Source organism: Anas platyrhynchos, chromosome 3 (assembly GCF_047663525.1).
Source record: "Anas platyrhynchos isolate ZD024472 breed Pekin duck chromosome 3, IASCAAS_PekinDuck_T2T, whole genome shotgun sequence".
In the NCBI taxonomy this organism is placed as follows: domain Eukaryota; kingdom Metazoa; phylum Chordata; class Aves; order Anseriformes; family Anatidae; genus Anas; species Anas platyrhynchos.
Window position 1 is genome coordinate 14,649,963 of NC_092589.1, and position 16,377 is coordinate 14,666,339.

The following is a 16,377-nucleotide window of genomic DNA, read 5'->3' on the forward strand; positions in this document are numbered from 1 at the left end:
CTTCAGCCCTGGTTTGTGAGATGCCTCCTCACAGCTTTGCACATTCCTGGGTCACTCCAGGCTGCTGAGATGTGGGAGCTCAGCAGCTCCATCTAATCAGGGCCAGCCAGTGACGGCGCGTCTTAAAGCTAAGGAACAAGACCCTGAGCACCCAAGTGGGAAAAACCACCCCAACGGGAAAAATTTTCACCCTCTTCAAGTCCTGGGAGCCAGAACTAGCTCTGATGGTGCCCTATCACTGCAGTTTTGGTGATGGTTTATGCAGAGGTGAAACACCCAAGGGCTCAGTGGTAAGGCGAGGAGCAAGCTGGCATCACAGCAAGAGGGGATGATCTCTCAAACCCTGGTACAGCCTGGCTCTGAAATGCCAATGGTCACACCATCAGGAAGCCCTGTGCAGGCTCAGGGCTTTGCAAGCCTTCTGTTAATTTGACAGAATTTATACTGTCAAATACTGTTTGTACTTCATACTGGAGTACAAGGGGGTACAAGCAGAGATGGGGGCAGTTCACTCCTTTTCCCTATGTCCCCCCCCCCCATCCCCAGCTCCACAAAGAGAAAGGAGAGCCCAGCATCAAAGCAAAAGGTGAGCAGATCACTCTGCCTCTCCGGTTCATTTTGTGATGACCTTTAATAATTGCAGAAGGGGAAATGGGCTGGTCAGTTTGCATTAGAAATGCACTGAAGTGTCTGGTGCTTTCTCCGGCTTATCAAATCCAAGCCGCTTGGATGAGCCCAGTGAGCAATTAGTGCTACAACCTACAGCCAGAAACTTCAGAAGCCTATTTGCATATAGTTAGGAAGGAAAATGTTGATTAATTTGTTCTGATACACTCCATTTAAAAAAAAAAAAAAAAAAAAAAAAAAAAAGCTCCAATAGCACCAGGGAGCTCAGGCAGATATAAATTGCTTTGCTCAAGATTGTAAATATTGCATCCATGCCTCCCTGTGTGTTTTAAAGACATCTTCATGGGCTATGCCTGTGTGGAAGAGATTTGTATTAATATTTTACCACGGAATGCATATTTCATCCGTGAGGTGCTTGCAAGGGAGTGATTTTTTTTTTTATTTTGAAAAGCTTCTTCAGCTGCGAGGAGATCAAATGTGGATGATACACAGACATGCAACTGCAATAAGCCAGGATGCTGCAGCTGCCCTGAGATTAAAAATGCACAGGACAGGAGGAAAAAAAAAAAAAACAAAAAAAAACAAAACAAAAAAAAACAGAAAAGATGGAGCAGATTTCCTTCAGTGATGAAGGAAATAAGGCATAAGCACAGCACTGAGCCTAGAGCTTCTCATCACATCCCCCCAAGGCAGGATGACAGAACTGTAAGGCACCTGGACCAGCTGATGGCCTCTTGTGCAACATTAGCAGCTGATAATCACATTTTCTCTTTTCCTCTAAGGCAGGCAGCTTCAAACTTCAATTAAATTTTTGACCCTCAGGGGGCAGATTCAAGCTTCCTGTCCTCACAGAATGATCTTCACAGACCACTGAGAAGTTACCTGTGGACTGTCCCAAGTTGCCAATGTTTGTGCTCAGCACAGGATTTATTTATTTTTTTTCAGGATTTTGTTTGCAGGACTCTGTGTGGTGCTAGGTAATGATACCCAAAGGTATGGTCTCCTTGAGCTTGGAGGCTATGGTAAAGTTTACATTCTTCTTAAAACATAACCAAGTTTCACACACTTGCAGAAAAACTGAAGGTGTGAACCAGGTACAACCTAACAGCCCCAATGGCCAATACAGGAGAGTCCCTATTTACAGTTCTTGTCATCAAACCAGCTGTCCTGTTAAGGAACACTTGGACCCAGGAAATTTCTTGCAGAACCAGGTCTGCTTGAGTTGATATTCCCACCCTGAGCTGTAAAAGCCAGCTCTCAGGTGGGCTGCAGTGCCATGTGCTCAGCAGCCTGCAGAGCCAGCTCACAGGAACACCAACAGCATCTTTTCTCAGGTGACAAGCAATAGGATGAGAGGAAACGGTAATTCTGTCATTCGTTGTTTCTCTGATCATCCATGGTGAGATGACACCCTGGTGCAGGAGGGTGACAAAACCACACAACACCCTCCCATGGCTGCAGCTGTGAGCACCAGCAAAGCTGCAAACCTGTGCTGCAGGGCTAGGAGACAAAGTGGACGATCCTGAGCAACCAGCAGCATTTTAGGGGGAAAGATAAGAAGACAGATTGAAAGCAGTGCCTTGTAAAGATCTGGCAACATTTAAAATCTGTCTTGAAGAATTTCCTCTATTTTTTTGTGAGTTGAGCTCTGCTGATCTAAACCTAGTTCAGCTACACTTCCACAAACATGCCAGCTCTGTGTTCAGCCTGGTTTAGCTCTGCACAAAACCTGGCCTTGTGTCCTTGGGAAGCATAGCCCGCTATGAAGATGGGAAGAAGCACTTGAAGGATAACAACGCTATGTAAAACACAGGGAGTTCAGTCCAGGAGCTTGAAGGGTGCAAAATCCATGTGCAGAGAGACAGCTGAGAGAGCTGAGGATGTTCTGCCTGGAGAAGGCCTTGGGAAGGCCTCATAGCAGCCTTCCAGTACCTAAAGGGGGCTACAGGAAAGCTTGTAGCTTAATGGGGAGTGTACTGATAGGACAAGGGGTAATGGTTTTAAACTAGAAGAGGGTAGGTTTAGATATAAGGAAGAAATTCTTCACTATGACGCTGGTCAGGCTGAGCAGGTTGAATCAGGCTTTGAGCACCCTGGTCTAGTGGGAGGTGTCCCTGCCCATGGCAGGGTGGTGGAAACCTTATGATCTTTAAGGTCCCATCCAACCCAAGCCATCCTAGGATTCTGTGACATCTCAGCACACCGTCTGGAGAAGTTAAAGGGGCTGTGAGCACGAAAGGTCTCACAGGATACAAGGCCCCCAGGCCAGAGCAGGCAGCTAGGCCACAGCAGGGCCTGGAGGGAGCTGCCCTCACCTCTGTACCACATCAACCCCAGCTTGTCTGGAGCAAAGAAACTCTTCGGCACATCCTGCATCTGTCGGACAGCTCTGCCCCCTCCCCGACGCTGATTTATGGTCTTCTTGTCCAGCTGCCAGAGGAGCCCTTTATACTAGATAACTTTTATCTCAAAATAAGCCCTGGAAAAATACCACAGGCTTTATTTGTCATTTGCTCTGGGAAAGTTTTGAGCTAATAAATAAAGCTAAGTTATTTTAAAGAGCAGCAGCTTTCCTGAAAACTTAGCTCAGGGCTCTGACAGATACAACAATACCTCCATTGCCTAAACACCCGTAACCTCAGTTCCTGCAAAATTAGGTTTCTTAGGCTGCAAAGAACAAAACTTTGCAAATCAAATTGCTTCATATTCATGTAATTAGCAATTATCTCCTTGGTGGAAAATGATTCCCCCACACAATATTTGGGTGAATCATACCCAGTATTTTTTTTTCTTTTTTTTTTTTCTTTTCCTTTTTTTTTTTTTTTTTTTTTTTGTTGGCATGTGCACTCGCACAAACATAGAGGCACATCGGGATCTTGGCCAAGTTTCCCCCTCCTGTTTTTTAATGTCCTTCATTTCAGTACAATTCAGACCAGACGTCTCAGATCTTAAGCCACAGGACATTTCCAAGTGCTAGTGCTGGTGCTAGCAGTCCCACTGCCTTACTGACACTGAAAGAAAAGTCATGCATCGGTCAGGAATGCGGTCCTGCTCTGTGATGTGGTCAAGCCAGGACTCCTGAGGGCGGCTGAAGAGTTCATGTGCAGTTTTGCAGAGCTGTTTACAGTGCTTGGGCAAAGAGGTGAGAACATAGCTTCCCTGTGGAGGTATGGACATGCAAAAGGCCACTCCATCATGCAGGATAAGGACCCTTTGCCAGGGTTTTGAACCCTCATTTTTGCACAATAGATCAGAGCCGTCACATCCTCTGCTAGGAGCTGCTTTTGCTTCAACCTTGCTGAAGCAGCTGTTGTGTGAGACTCCCCTGTAGGAACACCTCCATACTTCTCCTTATTCTCCTAGCTTTGTGGCAGCAGATGAAGCCTTTCATCATTCTCCCAGCTGGAGAAGTTGGCAGGATGATTAAAAAAGGAATGGACCTTGGTAAATTTGCCCAGTGGTGTTGGCCAAGGTTAATTGAGTCCCCTTGCTCAGGATGCTAAGACAAACACTCATTGCAGCCATTAGAACAATGTCTATGTATGCACGTATCTATACTCTGGTGGCAACCTGTGGAGATTTGGGCTTCAAAGCCATTTAAACTCTTGAATTGGTTCAGCTCCTAAATCATCAAGTAAAACAGAAAAAGCTAGACCATGTGCTAGCATAAAATACACCTGCCTCCACCAGCTTTTGAAATGCATGGCCTCAGGACTTCGCCCTGAAAGTGAGGGTTTATATAGACTTTGGATCTAATCCAGACTCTGTAGTTACCCCTCAAAGACAAAATCCCTATGATCCTGTGAAGCAGCATCGCCTACATGCCCACAAGAGAAACTCAGAGGGGTTCTTATTTTCTTTTTAGACCTGCTGAGACAGGGACCTGTGGGAGCAGCTGGAAAACTGCCTGCCACCCAACGGAGAAAGTAAATACAGCTCTGGCAGGCAGGGCTGGAGGGTGCTTGTAGCAGGATCACTTTACATGCAGAGCTGTCCCCAGGCTTCATTTGTCTGCAGACTGCACTGTCCCTTTCCTATGTCATTTCAATACATGGCTTGACCAGCCCAGCTCGCTTTAGGATGCTGCCAGAATTTCTGCTTCCTGAAGTGAATGCTTCACTGAATTCCTAGTGCTTTTCAGTGGGACTGGTCTCCCAGTTTGAAGGGAACTGTGACTATACTGAAATGTAGAAATTCCGAATTCCACCCCCAACACACACATTGCAATGCTGCTTTGGGATAAAAAAAGCTCATAGTCTGTTTTTATGTTCTCTTTCCCCTTTACACTATTTAACATTGTTTCAGAATGGCTCAGTGACAGCATGCATGATACACTCCATTTCTCGCAGCATAAAGCAGATTTTTATTTACAGAACCATTAAGAGAGCAGCTCCTCGTGCTGAATGAGATACCAGCCCTTGCTAGAGCAAAACACTCCTCCCCTTGCCTTGTCATCAGATAATTTGTCACAAAGACACTCAGTGAACATGAAGCTAGCTTAGACTTTTTGTGAAATCTTCATAAAATGAAGGAACCTGGATCCTCTCAAGGTAAGTCTAAAGCTGAAAGGCTACAACACAAGGCGAGCAAAGGCAGTAGCCCTCATCATGTTCACTGAAGGGGCTGCCACTTATTTTAATTCAGGTTGTGTAACAGTGGCCAGCCATCTCTGCTGCATCACAAAAAACTTGCTGCTGTTGTTTCTGGCCTCCTTAAGGACTCCCTAATATGCTGTCTACCCTCTGCTGATGGAGGCTGTCTGGATCTGCAGTGGTGGAATCATTTCATGGTCCACCTGGAGAAGTAAGAGCTGGCCCATCAACAGCTTCACTGGCTTCAGTGGGCAGTAATGGTTTACACCCTGAAAGAAGCTGGCTCTTTGCTCCCAGGAGGGTTACCAGAGGAGAATTAGATCTGCTTGCATGTTTGCTTATTTGGGTTTTAGAAAACGTGGCTTCAAGGCTAAGACTTGCCCAGTGAATCAAGCTAAGCAGCTGGTTTGTAGGATGGATGGGCAGCCAATGGTGCAACCTTGAGCCCTGGATCTGCTTAGCCTCATGAGCTCTCTGGCAGAGCGATATCAGGCCTTAGACGTTTTGGCTTCCTCTCCTGCCTCCTTGCACAACAATTTCTAACAATTGCTTTTTCAATGTACAAAGTGGCTTTGTGCAGTAACTGGATTAAGTTTGGAGAGAAGGTGAGCCATCACTGGAGGCGTCTGGTGTCAGAGCAGGAAATTTGAGGATAAACATCTAAGAGCACTCTGTGCAGCCCTATCTGGTGTGTGGCTCAAACAGCTTCAACCTGGTCCAGGCCGTACGAAATGGTGGCAATGACAGGCAGTGATCGATAGTTAAAGAGAGCTGAGAGAGGTCAAGGTTTCAAAAATAGCTTGGAGGCAGAAAAGAAGGGGGAAGAACAAATGGTCAGTGTTCAGGAGGACATGCTCAACAGCAGGGTGCCATACAGTTGCATGGAAGGATATACAGGGGTTCATAAATTCTTTAAAATTTTGAGAAAAAACAAAACAAAACGTATATACATGTACATCCCTCCATATACATGTATGTATACCTACACATGCATATATACATATATATGCAGATTTGACTGAAGGTCAGAGAAGACTGTGAGAAACTTCAAAGGTACCCACAAAGGGCAAGGAAGTGGAAAGACAAAGTCTGCAGAAATTAATGCAAAGCAATGCACACACTGATGGAAACAAAACAAAACAAAACAAAATAAAACAAAACAAAAACCCTGCACCTTCATGCTCCACATTGCAAATAAGCTGTAACCGCTAGTGAAAAGCAGTCAGCCCAGTGAAGAGCTCCTCTCTGAAAAGAAACCCTTGGACATGGAAACGGTGGATTGAAAAAAAAATAGCATCAAACCAGCATGATGGCATTTGGTACATCTGCAGGGAGGGCACATATTCACTTTCTGTCATTCTGCCCCAAAAAGGGACAACAGCAGTATCAGGGTGACAGCTAATTAAGGGGTGTAGACATTTCCATAGGAAGACAGGCTGCACAGAGTGGATTTGTTTAGCTTAAAGATAAAGCAATATAGAAAAGGTCTGCCTGACACTTCTCATTTATCCTTCCTTAAGCAAGTGATCTCCTGGAAAAATTAAAAAGTGACGGATTTATGAGCAACAAAAGGATTTTTCTATTTTTACTCACAGCATGAAAAAGTGTGGCAATAACTGACAAAGTATTTCTGAGGTCGGCAGATTAGTAGGATTAAACAAAGAATTAGATGTTTAGGTGGAAAATGAAGTTACTTTAAATGCAAGTTTAGAAAAAAGCGTGGCTGTTACAGTGCCCAATAAAAACTGAAAGCAAGTCGAGGTCTGGAAAACTCACCTGGCAGACTGTACCCAGAGGAAGGAGGAATTCCTCTGCTCATTTAGCAGAGGCTGATCTAACCCCAGTGGCCAACAGCTGAATTTGTTCTAAGAGAAGCCTGAGGAATCCAGATGCTGATTGCAATTTGTAAATCCATGCAAATAATTAAGAAAAAAAAAATTGCTATGTCTGCAGACAGAAAAAAAAAAAAAAGAAGTGTTGAATTTGCTGGATAAGGGGAATGACTGAATTTGCTTTCTCTGGTCTGTGTAAGACTCAGCATAACCCTCTGAGGAGGGTTTCCCCTGGCTCCCAGTGGATAGGATTTCAACCATCAGTGTTTTTTATCCTATGGCAGCCCTATTTCCCTATCCTCCCTCCCTGGATTGACTGCTCTCAACCTTGTGCTTTATGGCTGGGCATTTCAGCCAGAAGCGATGGGTTTGGAAAAGAAATTACTTGCAAGCTGCAGAGGGCAAGCAGGCAGCCCGTGGCATGCTTACAAAGGTCACGTCTTCCTGGCCTTTCCTATGGGAAAGTGCTCTCTAAACCTGCTCACACCCATGTCCAGCAGGTTCAGAGCCTGAAGAAACAGCTTGTCATAGCAGGGGAGTGTTTCCAGAGTAAAATAGCCAGGGCTTGGGCAGGGCCATTTCGGTCCAGCCACCCGACTGGGGAAGAAATAATGCCTATAACATGGCCCTGTGCAGGTCAGTGGGGCCTGGGGAGCCCCCCCTGCCTCTCCTGCCTTTGGGGCAGGAGCATCAGCTCTAACTTTGCATCCCTAAGCACATCAACACGCATTGGCCACGCTCTCCTAGAGCCCCAGCTGCTATTTCTGTCCTCGGGCTTGCAGTTTCTTCCAGCGATGCTGCTGTGGTGTCCAATTAACTCATCAGTCGCAGCTCTCTGAGCTTTGCTGGTGCAAACTCTCAAACGCATAAATAATAAATAGGAAAATTAACATGTTGTCTCTGTTCCTCCGCTCCTTTCAATTGCAAATGCATCTGGTGCAGGCGCCTTGTTGCACACACACACACGTGTGTGTCCATGCACGCAGGGTAGCTAAGTGCCTGCGCTCCGGTTTGATTAATTCTGTGTTTGGTGAGGAGTTCAGTGGCAAGGCTGCACACACTGCTAGAAAACACTGGCTTTAACAGAACCAATTTTCATTAATCTTGCTGCTTCTCTTTCTGCCTCACCAAAGAAAGAACCGAGGTTAATCAGAAAGAAAAAAAAAAGGAGTCTCCTTCGCAGAGATGGTGGGAGTTCACAAAGGCCTGCGTTGGTTATTTTCCATATTCCCCTGGGGCCCATGTAGGAACAGACATTTAGTCCAAACTATATTACTTGGCTAACAAGATTTACAAGCAGTTTGAGATAATGCAATCATTTCCAAAATGAAGGAAAGGCATTCTCTAAAAAGTAAAGCGGGGAGGAGGGAGCCGAGGGCTCATTTTCTCAAAATCCATTATGTGCAGCCTGGGCTTTGCGTTTGTGAGCGTGTGTGTTGCTTTCAGGCTCTGAAGGCTGATTTAAAGACCAGCTCTGTATATTCATCAGTAGCCTTTATCTGCAACGTCATTTTTCATCTTCATCTGGATTTTTCCCCTCCCTCCTATCTCCCATGAATCTTCCACAAGCAAGCAACGAAATCGAATCAGGCTGCCCGGCCTCGCCTCAGCGCTGCTGCGTGTTGCTCCACGCGCTGTCAGCAGCAATGCAAGAGCAGAGGATGCATCAACAGGAACAGAAATGCTTAGCTAATGCAATAACGCCCTGGCAGACGGATGCCTGCTTTGCAGCGTGTCAGATCCCCGGGGATCGTGCCCGCTCCTTATTCACCTGGAACCGCGGAGTAACGCGATTAGCTCTCCAAAATGATCGATGACCATCGAGTCGCAGAAAGCAGAGATGGAAAAGCCAACTGCATCGTCCTGCTGCCCCCCTCCTCGCCTACATGCGCACCCATGCATGGGCACGCAGTCTGAGCTAGCCGACCAGGTGTCACCCACTGCACTGACAGTGACTCCATCGTCCTTGTCATGCATCCTCCTAGGTCCCCTGCCAGAAAGTGACCTTGTCCCAGCTCTGCCAAGCTCTGCACTCTCATCATTTCCGTGTTTTCACTGCTCTCTTCATGCTTGTGCCCCCAGCCAGGGTCTGGCAAAGCCGTGCCCTGAGCTGTCCCCGTGTAGGCTGCTGAAGGAGGAGGAGATGGTGGTGGTCATGGTGCAAGGAGGAGCTCCAGGTCACAGAAAGGATGCAGTCCAGTGCAAGAGAGGATCCAGCGAGGTGTGGCAGAAGGAGCAGAGGGAATAGCAAGGGAGTAAACCTTGCTTCCTCCCTCTGTCAAAGGAGAGTGGCACACCAGAAATTCTGCCTGGCTTTAAAGACAAATGGCCTTCATGCTCTTCAGATCTCACGTGCTCAGTGAGGCTTGGTGAGCGCAGAGGCTGTTTAATATTAATCTTGCTATTTATTATTTACGCAGCAAAAAAAGTGCATGCTGAGGAGTGCCTCTAAGATAAAGACGTGCCTAGCCTGGCCCCAAAAAACCCTCCCTTGCTCCTCCCAGCGAGGCCAAGAGGAACAAACTCTTTAAAAAAGTCTGGGAATACGTCCACCGCCGGCGCGGGTGTATGTAGGTCATGGCCATGCAGCGGGGCCTGGGGCCGTGGCCAGGCTGGGTCACGCTGTTTCAGACCAGCACCATGGCTGTCTTCATCCTCTAAGCTCTTTCTGAACATGCAGGCTTACACTTGCTGATGTGCAAATAGAAACCACAGCTCCAGAAAACACACATGAAATCAAACTGCCCCTAAGCACCCTGCAGAGGCTGCACCTCCTCGTGACCAAAAAATGTGCAGTTAACCCCCAAAACCAGCAGCAGAAGTCTACCAAGTGGTTTACGAGGGGCTTGGTGAGTAAGCCAGCCGAGCCTCTCGATCATGCACCGGATGGGATCATTTCATTCCTGTGCTCATGCCGCAGCGCATCTGTGCGGAGCCATCCCTGCTCCTCGTGTCTCAGGGGACGCAGATAAAAGGATGAGAATAGCTGCTAAAACCTGGCGACACAAGGCAAAATTTTCACTCACTCCTGAAAGAGAGGAGTTATTCTACGTGCCTGTCGCTGGGGAGCATTAGATATGCGCAGACGTGAAGGACCCTGAGTGGTCACACTACTGTGGATAGTTGTGCCCCCAAATTCGAACACAGACTCAGCCTGAGATGCTGCCCTACTCCTTGTGAAGCCGTGTCGATTTGCATCCTGTGCAATGCTGTTGAAATTCAGGGAACAAAACATCTGCAGAGGGGCTCCGGCACTCGTCCCGTGGTGCAACAAGGCCCTGTGTGAACCCACATGCTGTGGGGTGCTGAAGCTGCAAGCACCCCCTCCTCTGACCCCATGCAGCCACCACCCCCAGTCCACCCGTGCTGCTTCCTCAGCAGAGCCTCCCTGGCTGTCCGCCCGGCTTCTCTCATCTCCCAGGATTTTTCCCCAGGCTATCTCCACTCTGGTTTATCTTGAAAGAGCCACAGTCGCAGACGGGTCCCCACGTAACCTGCTCCCTACTTTGAATTGCATGAATTATGCAGACACACGGATAAGCCAACAAAAATCTTGCCTTGTTCTCCCGCGGGATTTGGGTCAGCATCTTTGAAGTGTTTGCTTGCTACGTGGAAACTTCTGCTGCACACGCAGGATCTGCCCCACGTGTGCAGTAAGTCTCAGGCACCTGCTCCCTCGCAGTCTGAGACACCAAGACACCGAACGGAGCGCAGCCACCCCCAAACCTTGCTCATCAAGGCAGTCTTAATTAATGATTTGCATTTCCAGCAAAACATACGGATGTGTGGAGCTCACCAGGGGAGCTGAGGCTTTCCCGGGGGTGCCATGGCTGGGACGTGTGTGTGACTCAAAGACCAAACAGCCAAGGCGTTTCCATTCTGAGCCACATCTCCCAGGGTCTCCAGCACCCGTCTGCTTTCCCAGAACTTGCTTTAATTTCTCAAGAATGAAGCACGGCTGCAAGGAGACCTCTTTTCTAGGGGCTGCTTTCCGGCACTACAACAGTGGGCTCTCAGCTTCGAGGCAGTCCCAGCAGCAAGGGAGGCAGGGGCACAAGGGCTCCTCCTATTCCTGCACCATCAAACCCCAAACATGTCAGGCTCTCGAGCTCTCTTTATTTCCTTGTTTACTCTCCCAGGCATTGCCTGGTTTGCTCTGGAGTAACTCCTCTCCGAGGCAGGTTGGGAGGCTGTCCCAGCTTCCAGCATCTGGGTGATAAACCAGGATAATAACGTGCTGTGGAACAGCAATTAGAAGGCTGAAAGAAAGGAAAGCAGAGCGAGGGAATGAACATGAATGAAAAGCCCTCGCTTTCCTCGAGACAGGTGTGTGCCGCAGGTCTCTGAAGCACAACTGTGTCCTCACCTTTTGGGTGATCTCCATTTGCACTGGCACCCACAGGCTTGCTCTTGCCTTCTTCCCTGGAAGGTGCCAGCAGCTGACCAACACCAGAAGTCAAGATAACAGAGAGCTAACATATTTCTGCTCTGTCTGGATGCCCTGCCATCAGGAACAGCGGGAATTGCAGGGGGATGCCAAGGCCATGGAGAAATCAGCCTTCACAAGAGCCCAGGACAGAACCTGCCAGACCAGGAGCAAAGCAACACCACCCTCCTGGAAGGCTTTGTCCTCCTGGAAGGTTTCATCCTGCCTGCGAGGCTGATGCTGGCGTGGCCGTGGGGTCAGCAGGACTGCCCGTTCTCATGGCTGCAACAAGTCCCCAGGCGGTGACTCCAGGCTGACGGCTTGGGACGTTACAGCGGGTTGCACAGCTTCTTGCTCCACTTAGCACACCCCCTGCAGTGCCGCAGAAGAAAGAAGCTTTTGCTACGGTCGGTAATCAACACTTCTTCCAGCTCGCAGGACCTCCTCAGGATGCGGTGCCCATCGTGTCCCCCTGCTCAGCAGCCACACATACCCTGACTGCCTTTCCTGGAGCCGTGCTGCACTCAGCAGTGCTCAAAGTTACGGTGGTAAAAACTTTCTTTCCCATAGAAAACCAAGCTGCTTCAGAGAGGTGCATCCCAAACTCTCCCCAGCTGGAGTCTGAACACCAGCTGGATCTGTTTGTGTGGGAAGCAAAAAAGCAAACAGGGAATTTCTCCCTCTTGCACTGAGGGAGACCGCGAATATCTCCCTTGCAGATGGCAAGCTGCCAATGACTCCCAAACATGCTGTGGTCTGGACCATGCTCAAAAAACCATCCCGTCACATTAATAGCTTCATCAGCTATCAGTCAGCCTTTTTTTTTTTTTTTTTTTTTTCCAGTCCTGCCTTTAGGTCATCAAAGTGCTGAGGGCTGGTGCTGCTCATGAGGGACCGATTTCCTCGCACAGCTGTTTTGCACCCATCTCTTCTCCACACCTTGCTTGTTTCTTCCCCATCCCCAAAGGTTTGTGAGACCTAATTGTCCAATGTTTATGTCCAGAACCAGCAATTTCTGACATCCCACATTTTTGACTCTGAACAGGACACGCTGCAGCAAAACCAAGTGAAGAACCCTGGCTTCACAAGTCAAAATCTTCTTTGGAGCAATGGAAAAACACCTATTTCCATGCTGGACTAGGGTTTGCGCATCTGTCTTCGGCGCCTCGCAAAAGGAATTATGGCTGCCTCATCGGCAGGATTTAGGGCTGCAGTCAGCTCCGAAAGATCACAAGGCGGAATTTACTTTCTGACAGAGGCACTATTTTATTACACCCTCTGCCTTGAATACATATGCCCTTGAGTATATATGCACCCAAGGTCTCCTTGGGCAGAGCTCAGAGAATACAACAGAGAGAAGATCCTGGCCTTTTCCCGAGCAGTTAAGCTTCCTGTCCAAGCACAGTAGGATTGATGGCATAAGACATGCCGGAGAATGAGTTTCCTCAGTTGTGCAATGTACCAATTTGGGTCTAATTTGCCCTGGCTGCCAGCTCCTAATATGACGAGTACTTTAACCAGACATGTTCTTAGAGTGCTTCCCTTGCTCATGCGTGCTGAGCTAAATGGTTGCACACTGTGGTTGTGCATCTGAAATTATGGCAGCTGATAAACTGAAGGCAGAAAAGGAAGTTAGAGCTTGAGCAAAAGTCTGCCAAGTTTCTAACAAAATTCAAAACACAGCAATATTTAAGAGTGTACATGAAGCCAGCATTTGTCTGTGTTTCAGTCTGCCTTGAAATCCCCTGAGCAATCAACCCACGTGGAGGCAGCTTAAGGAATGGAAAAATCAGTCACTTCTATTTCTCATGTCTTTTTTAGTCTGCAAGGTACAATATGCAGTGGGAAAATGAGATCCAAACCACTTACTCGGGAACAAAAGCAATTTTGGTTGTTTTCAACTTGCGAAAACCAATGATGCATCTTCCTAGGGCCTCCCATGACAGAAGCCCCATGGATGCTTGACCAAGCATGCAGGCTCACAGGTAAAATCCCCCATCCTCAAACACAAAGGTTTCTCAGAGGAGTGCAGTTGTTCGCTAGCTCCCCAAATGGTCCCTCATTTCCATTCTCCATGGGCACGCATGTGATCTGGGAGACATATTCACAAGTCTAAGTAATAAAAAAAATCACTTCCTTCCACCATTACAGCTGCAGTTCGAGCTGCTCACTGCTGCGCTCAATTTACGCCCAAGATTTTAGTCAGTTCGTATTAAATATCAAATGGAAGAGGCCCAGTTCTTCGTGGTGGTCTGTGGTTGTGTTCTCCATCTTGTACAGACAAGGTTTGTGAGATCCCAGCTACCAAGGCCCTCGGACCGACCAGTCTTGTCAGAAAAAGTTTGTCTGGTGGGGGAACACATACAAAGACAGCCCAGACAAGTTTGGAAGTGAGGGTTGTATTTATCCCTTGTGTATCACTCTGTCTGAACATCCGTGTGCCCTGAGACAGGCCTGCAAATGTGATTTCCTCCTGGTTTCCCACCCTAGAAACATCTCAGTGAGGATGTTTCTCTTCCAAGCAAGGAAGGCAAATCAGCTCTCTCCAGCATAACCAGTGTCTTTGCAGGTATTGCTGTGGCCTGGAGCAGGGCTGGCATGAGCTAGGGGGTCATCTGCACAACTTGCTGCTGTGCCATGGACACCTCTGGCACGGCTGCACGAGTCTCCTAAGCAATCAAAACCGGATCAAGAGAGCAATAAGGCCAGTTTTCTACATACACATTTCACATTTCTGCTGCTTGCTTTTATCAACTGCAGTATCAGCTCGTGTCATCTGAGAAGTAGTGCCCTACAATCAGATACCTCTGCTTGTGACAGTTCTGGCTTTAAATATTCTCTCTGAAGTACCAATTGTCCTTACGGAGGGCGTTTTTCCCAGCTTTCATATTGAATCTAAGGGATCTTGGATCCTTAAGCAAGGCAGAGTAGATCACTGCATTTGTGTCAATCCACTTGCTGCTCTGGCTTAGGGAAAAAATCATTATTTCCTTTAAATGTCCAAAATTTTCTTCAGAGGAATAAGGTTACTATCAGAGCTGTCCAAAAATGTCTTGTTAAAAACTTTTTTTTTTTCCCCATGGAAGTTATCTTGAAATTCTTAGCTAAAAATTTCAAGCCCTCACCATCCTTGAAATAAAATGTTTAAGAATGACATTTTAGCTGCCTATTCCATTGCTTTAAGTCCTCATTGTTTCTCTTTCTTACCTATTTCTTTTACTTCCACCTTCTCATTATTTTTTTAAAACTGTCAATAATGGAGAGAAAAAAAAAGGGAAAAAGTGCTCTCTCACTTCTTATAGCTAGAGACCTTCTAAAGCTGAAGAAATTCTGAAACCATATAAAGTTACAACAGGAATGGTTTTACTTTACATTTGCCATATCAGAGATTTCTTCCCACAAACCCAAGGAATTCTGGAACAGATGAAGAGTAGAAAATGAAAAAAAAAAAAGTTTAAGGAAGAATGAGAATAATAATAAAATAAAATAATAATAAAAAATAATTTTCTTCCCTAACCTTTCCTGTGACTTGACGGTCACCTATCATCCTGTCTGGCAAGATGGAATAATAGCCAGAAAGTGAAAATGTGAAGTATCTAGGTTTTAAGTTGGTTTAGGAATTTTTTTGGGGTTAATCTAGCTTTTTTTTTTTTTTTTTCCACACTGTGAGGTTTTGTATTTTTTCAATTTTCTTTTCTCCCTTTTCAACCAGCTCTATCCTTCAGACTGCATAATAATTTTGCCTGTTTAATATTTCTCTAGCTCATCTTGCATTTGCTTCCAAAAATAGTCTCAGCACTAATTATTTCTGGTTCTGGGAATAATTAACTCAGACAAGAGCCCTCCCCATACGCAACCTGCCTTGCTCCTGCCCACACATCGCATTGTGTCTACATTTATCACGTCCGAACACAGTTCCACAATCCTTTGTGCAACGAAAATCGTTAGAAGCAGGGTGCCATCCCCTGCCCTGGTATTTTGGTGGCCCTCAGCTCCAAAAACATCCCAAAGTCTCCACTCTGGTGAACTTGTGCCTCTCGGGACACACTACCTTATATAAATATAAGAAGGAAGTCTAGTGGTGGGCAGTTTCCTAGTTACATGCTATTTGTCTTCCGCACCAAGCATCCATTTACCGCTGGTGAGATACGGAGAACGAAGGCTCTGGGGCATTATCAGCCTAAGTCAACACACACCATTAATAATCATTACTTCTGCACTGCCTATTGCTCGGCACCCCCAGCTGGATTAGCTCTGGTTTTTGCATCCCAGCTGCACACATGCTTATTAGCACACCGTCTTTACAACCAATGCAATTACTTGGCAGATTAGTAAATGCTGCATATACGGCAAAAAGACTTTTCTTATCTTGTGAACCATCGCAAAACCTCCAGGGCTAGAAAACAATAATAAAGTAATTGTCACGGAGATTAACTAATTTTTTCCTCCATACGTGCTTGAGTGTTTGCTTTTTTTCCGGTTTGCACATGGAATTGCCCCGATTGTTCTCGCAGCACCAGTGCCAGGCACTGTTTTGTATGGCAAGAGGAGCAGCAGGCGAGTGACTGCCTGGGGACAGATCCTATATGCAGGCACGGACATTCAGGGAAGGACTGGAGAAAAGTGCATGAGCTCAGATAGGGATGGATGCAGCCCCAGAATCGCCAACTCCTGGCTATTTTCAGAACTTGACGGAATAAGTTTGTCTGCTTTTAATTCTGAAGCATAATATTTACGAGTCCTTTAAGCTCTCTGAATTAAGAAGGAAAATAGAAAGAAAGGGAAACCTGGAATAAGGACAAAGCAAACAAAAAAGGTTTCCACAGAAGCCTCCTGATACCTCTTAATGTCCCATGCCAGACAGAAAGATAAAAGCTAAAATCTTAACGCTTCCTACTTC

General features: G+C 46.7%; 1 protein-coding gene and 1 long non-coding RNA gene across 11 annotated transcripts in view; both read right to left on the reverse strand.

Annotated features, from left to right (window-relative positions):
* SLC8A1 (solute carrier family 8 member A1) overlaps nt 1-16,377 on the reverse strand; it is a 104,205-nt gene that overhangs the window by 42,924 nt on the left and 44,904 nt on the right. The window lies entirely within an intron of this gene.
* Nucleotides 8,906-14,507, reverse strand: LOC140002094 (uncharacterized). Its single transcript, XR_011808027.1, has 2 exons — nt 11,418-14,507; nt 8,906-11,310 (listed from the first exon to the last, which is right to left on the reverse strand). It is a non-coding gene; the product is annotated as an uncharacterized lncRNA (long non-coding RNA).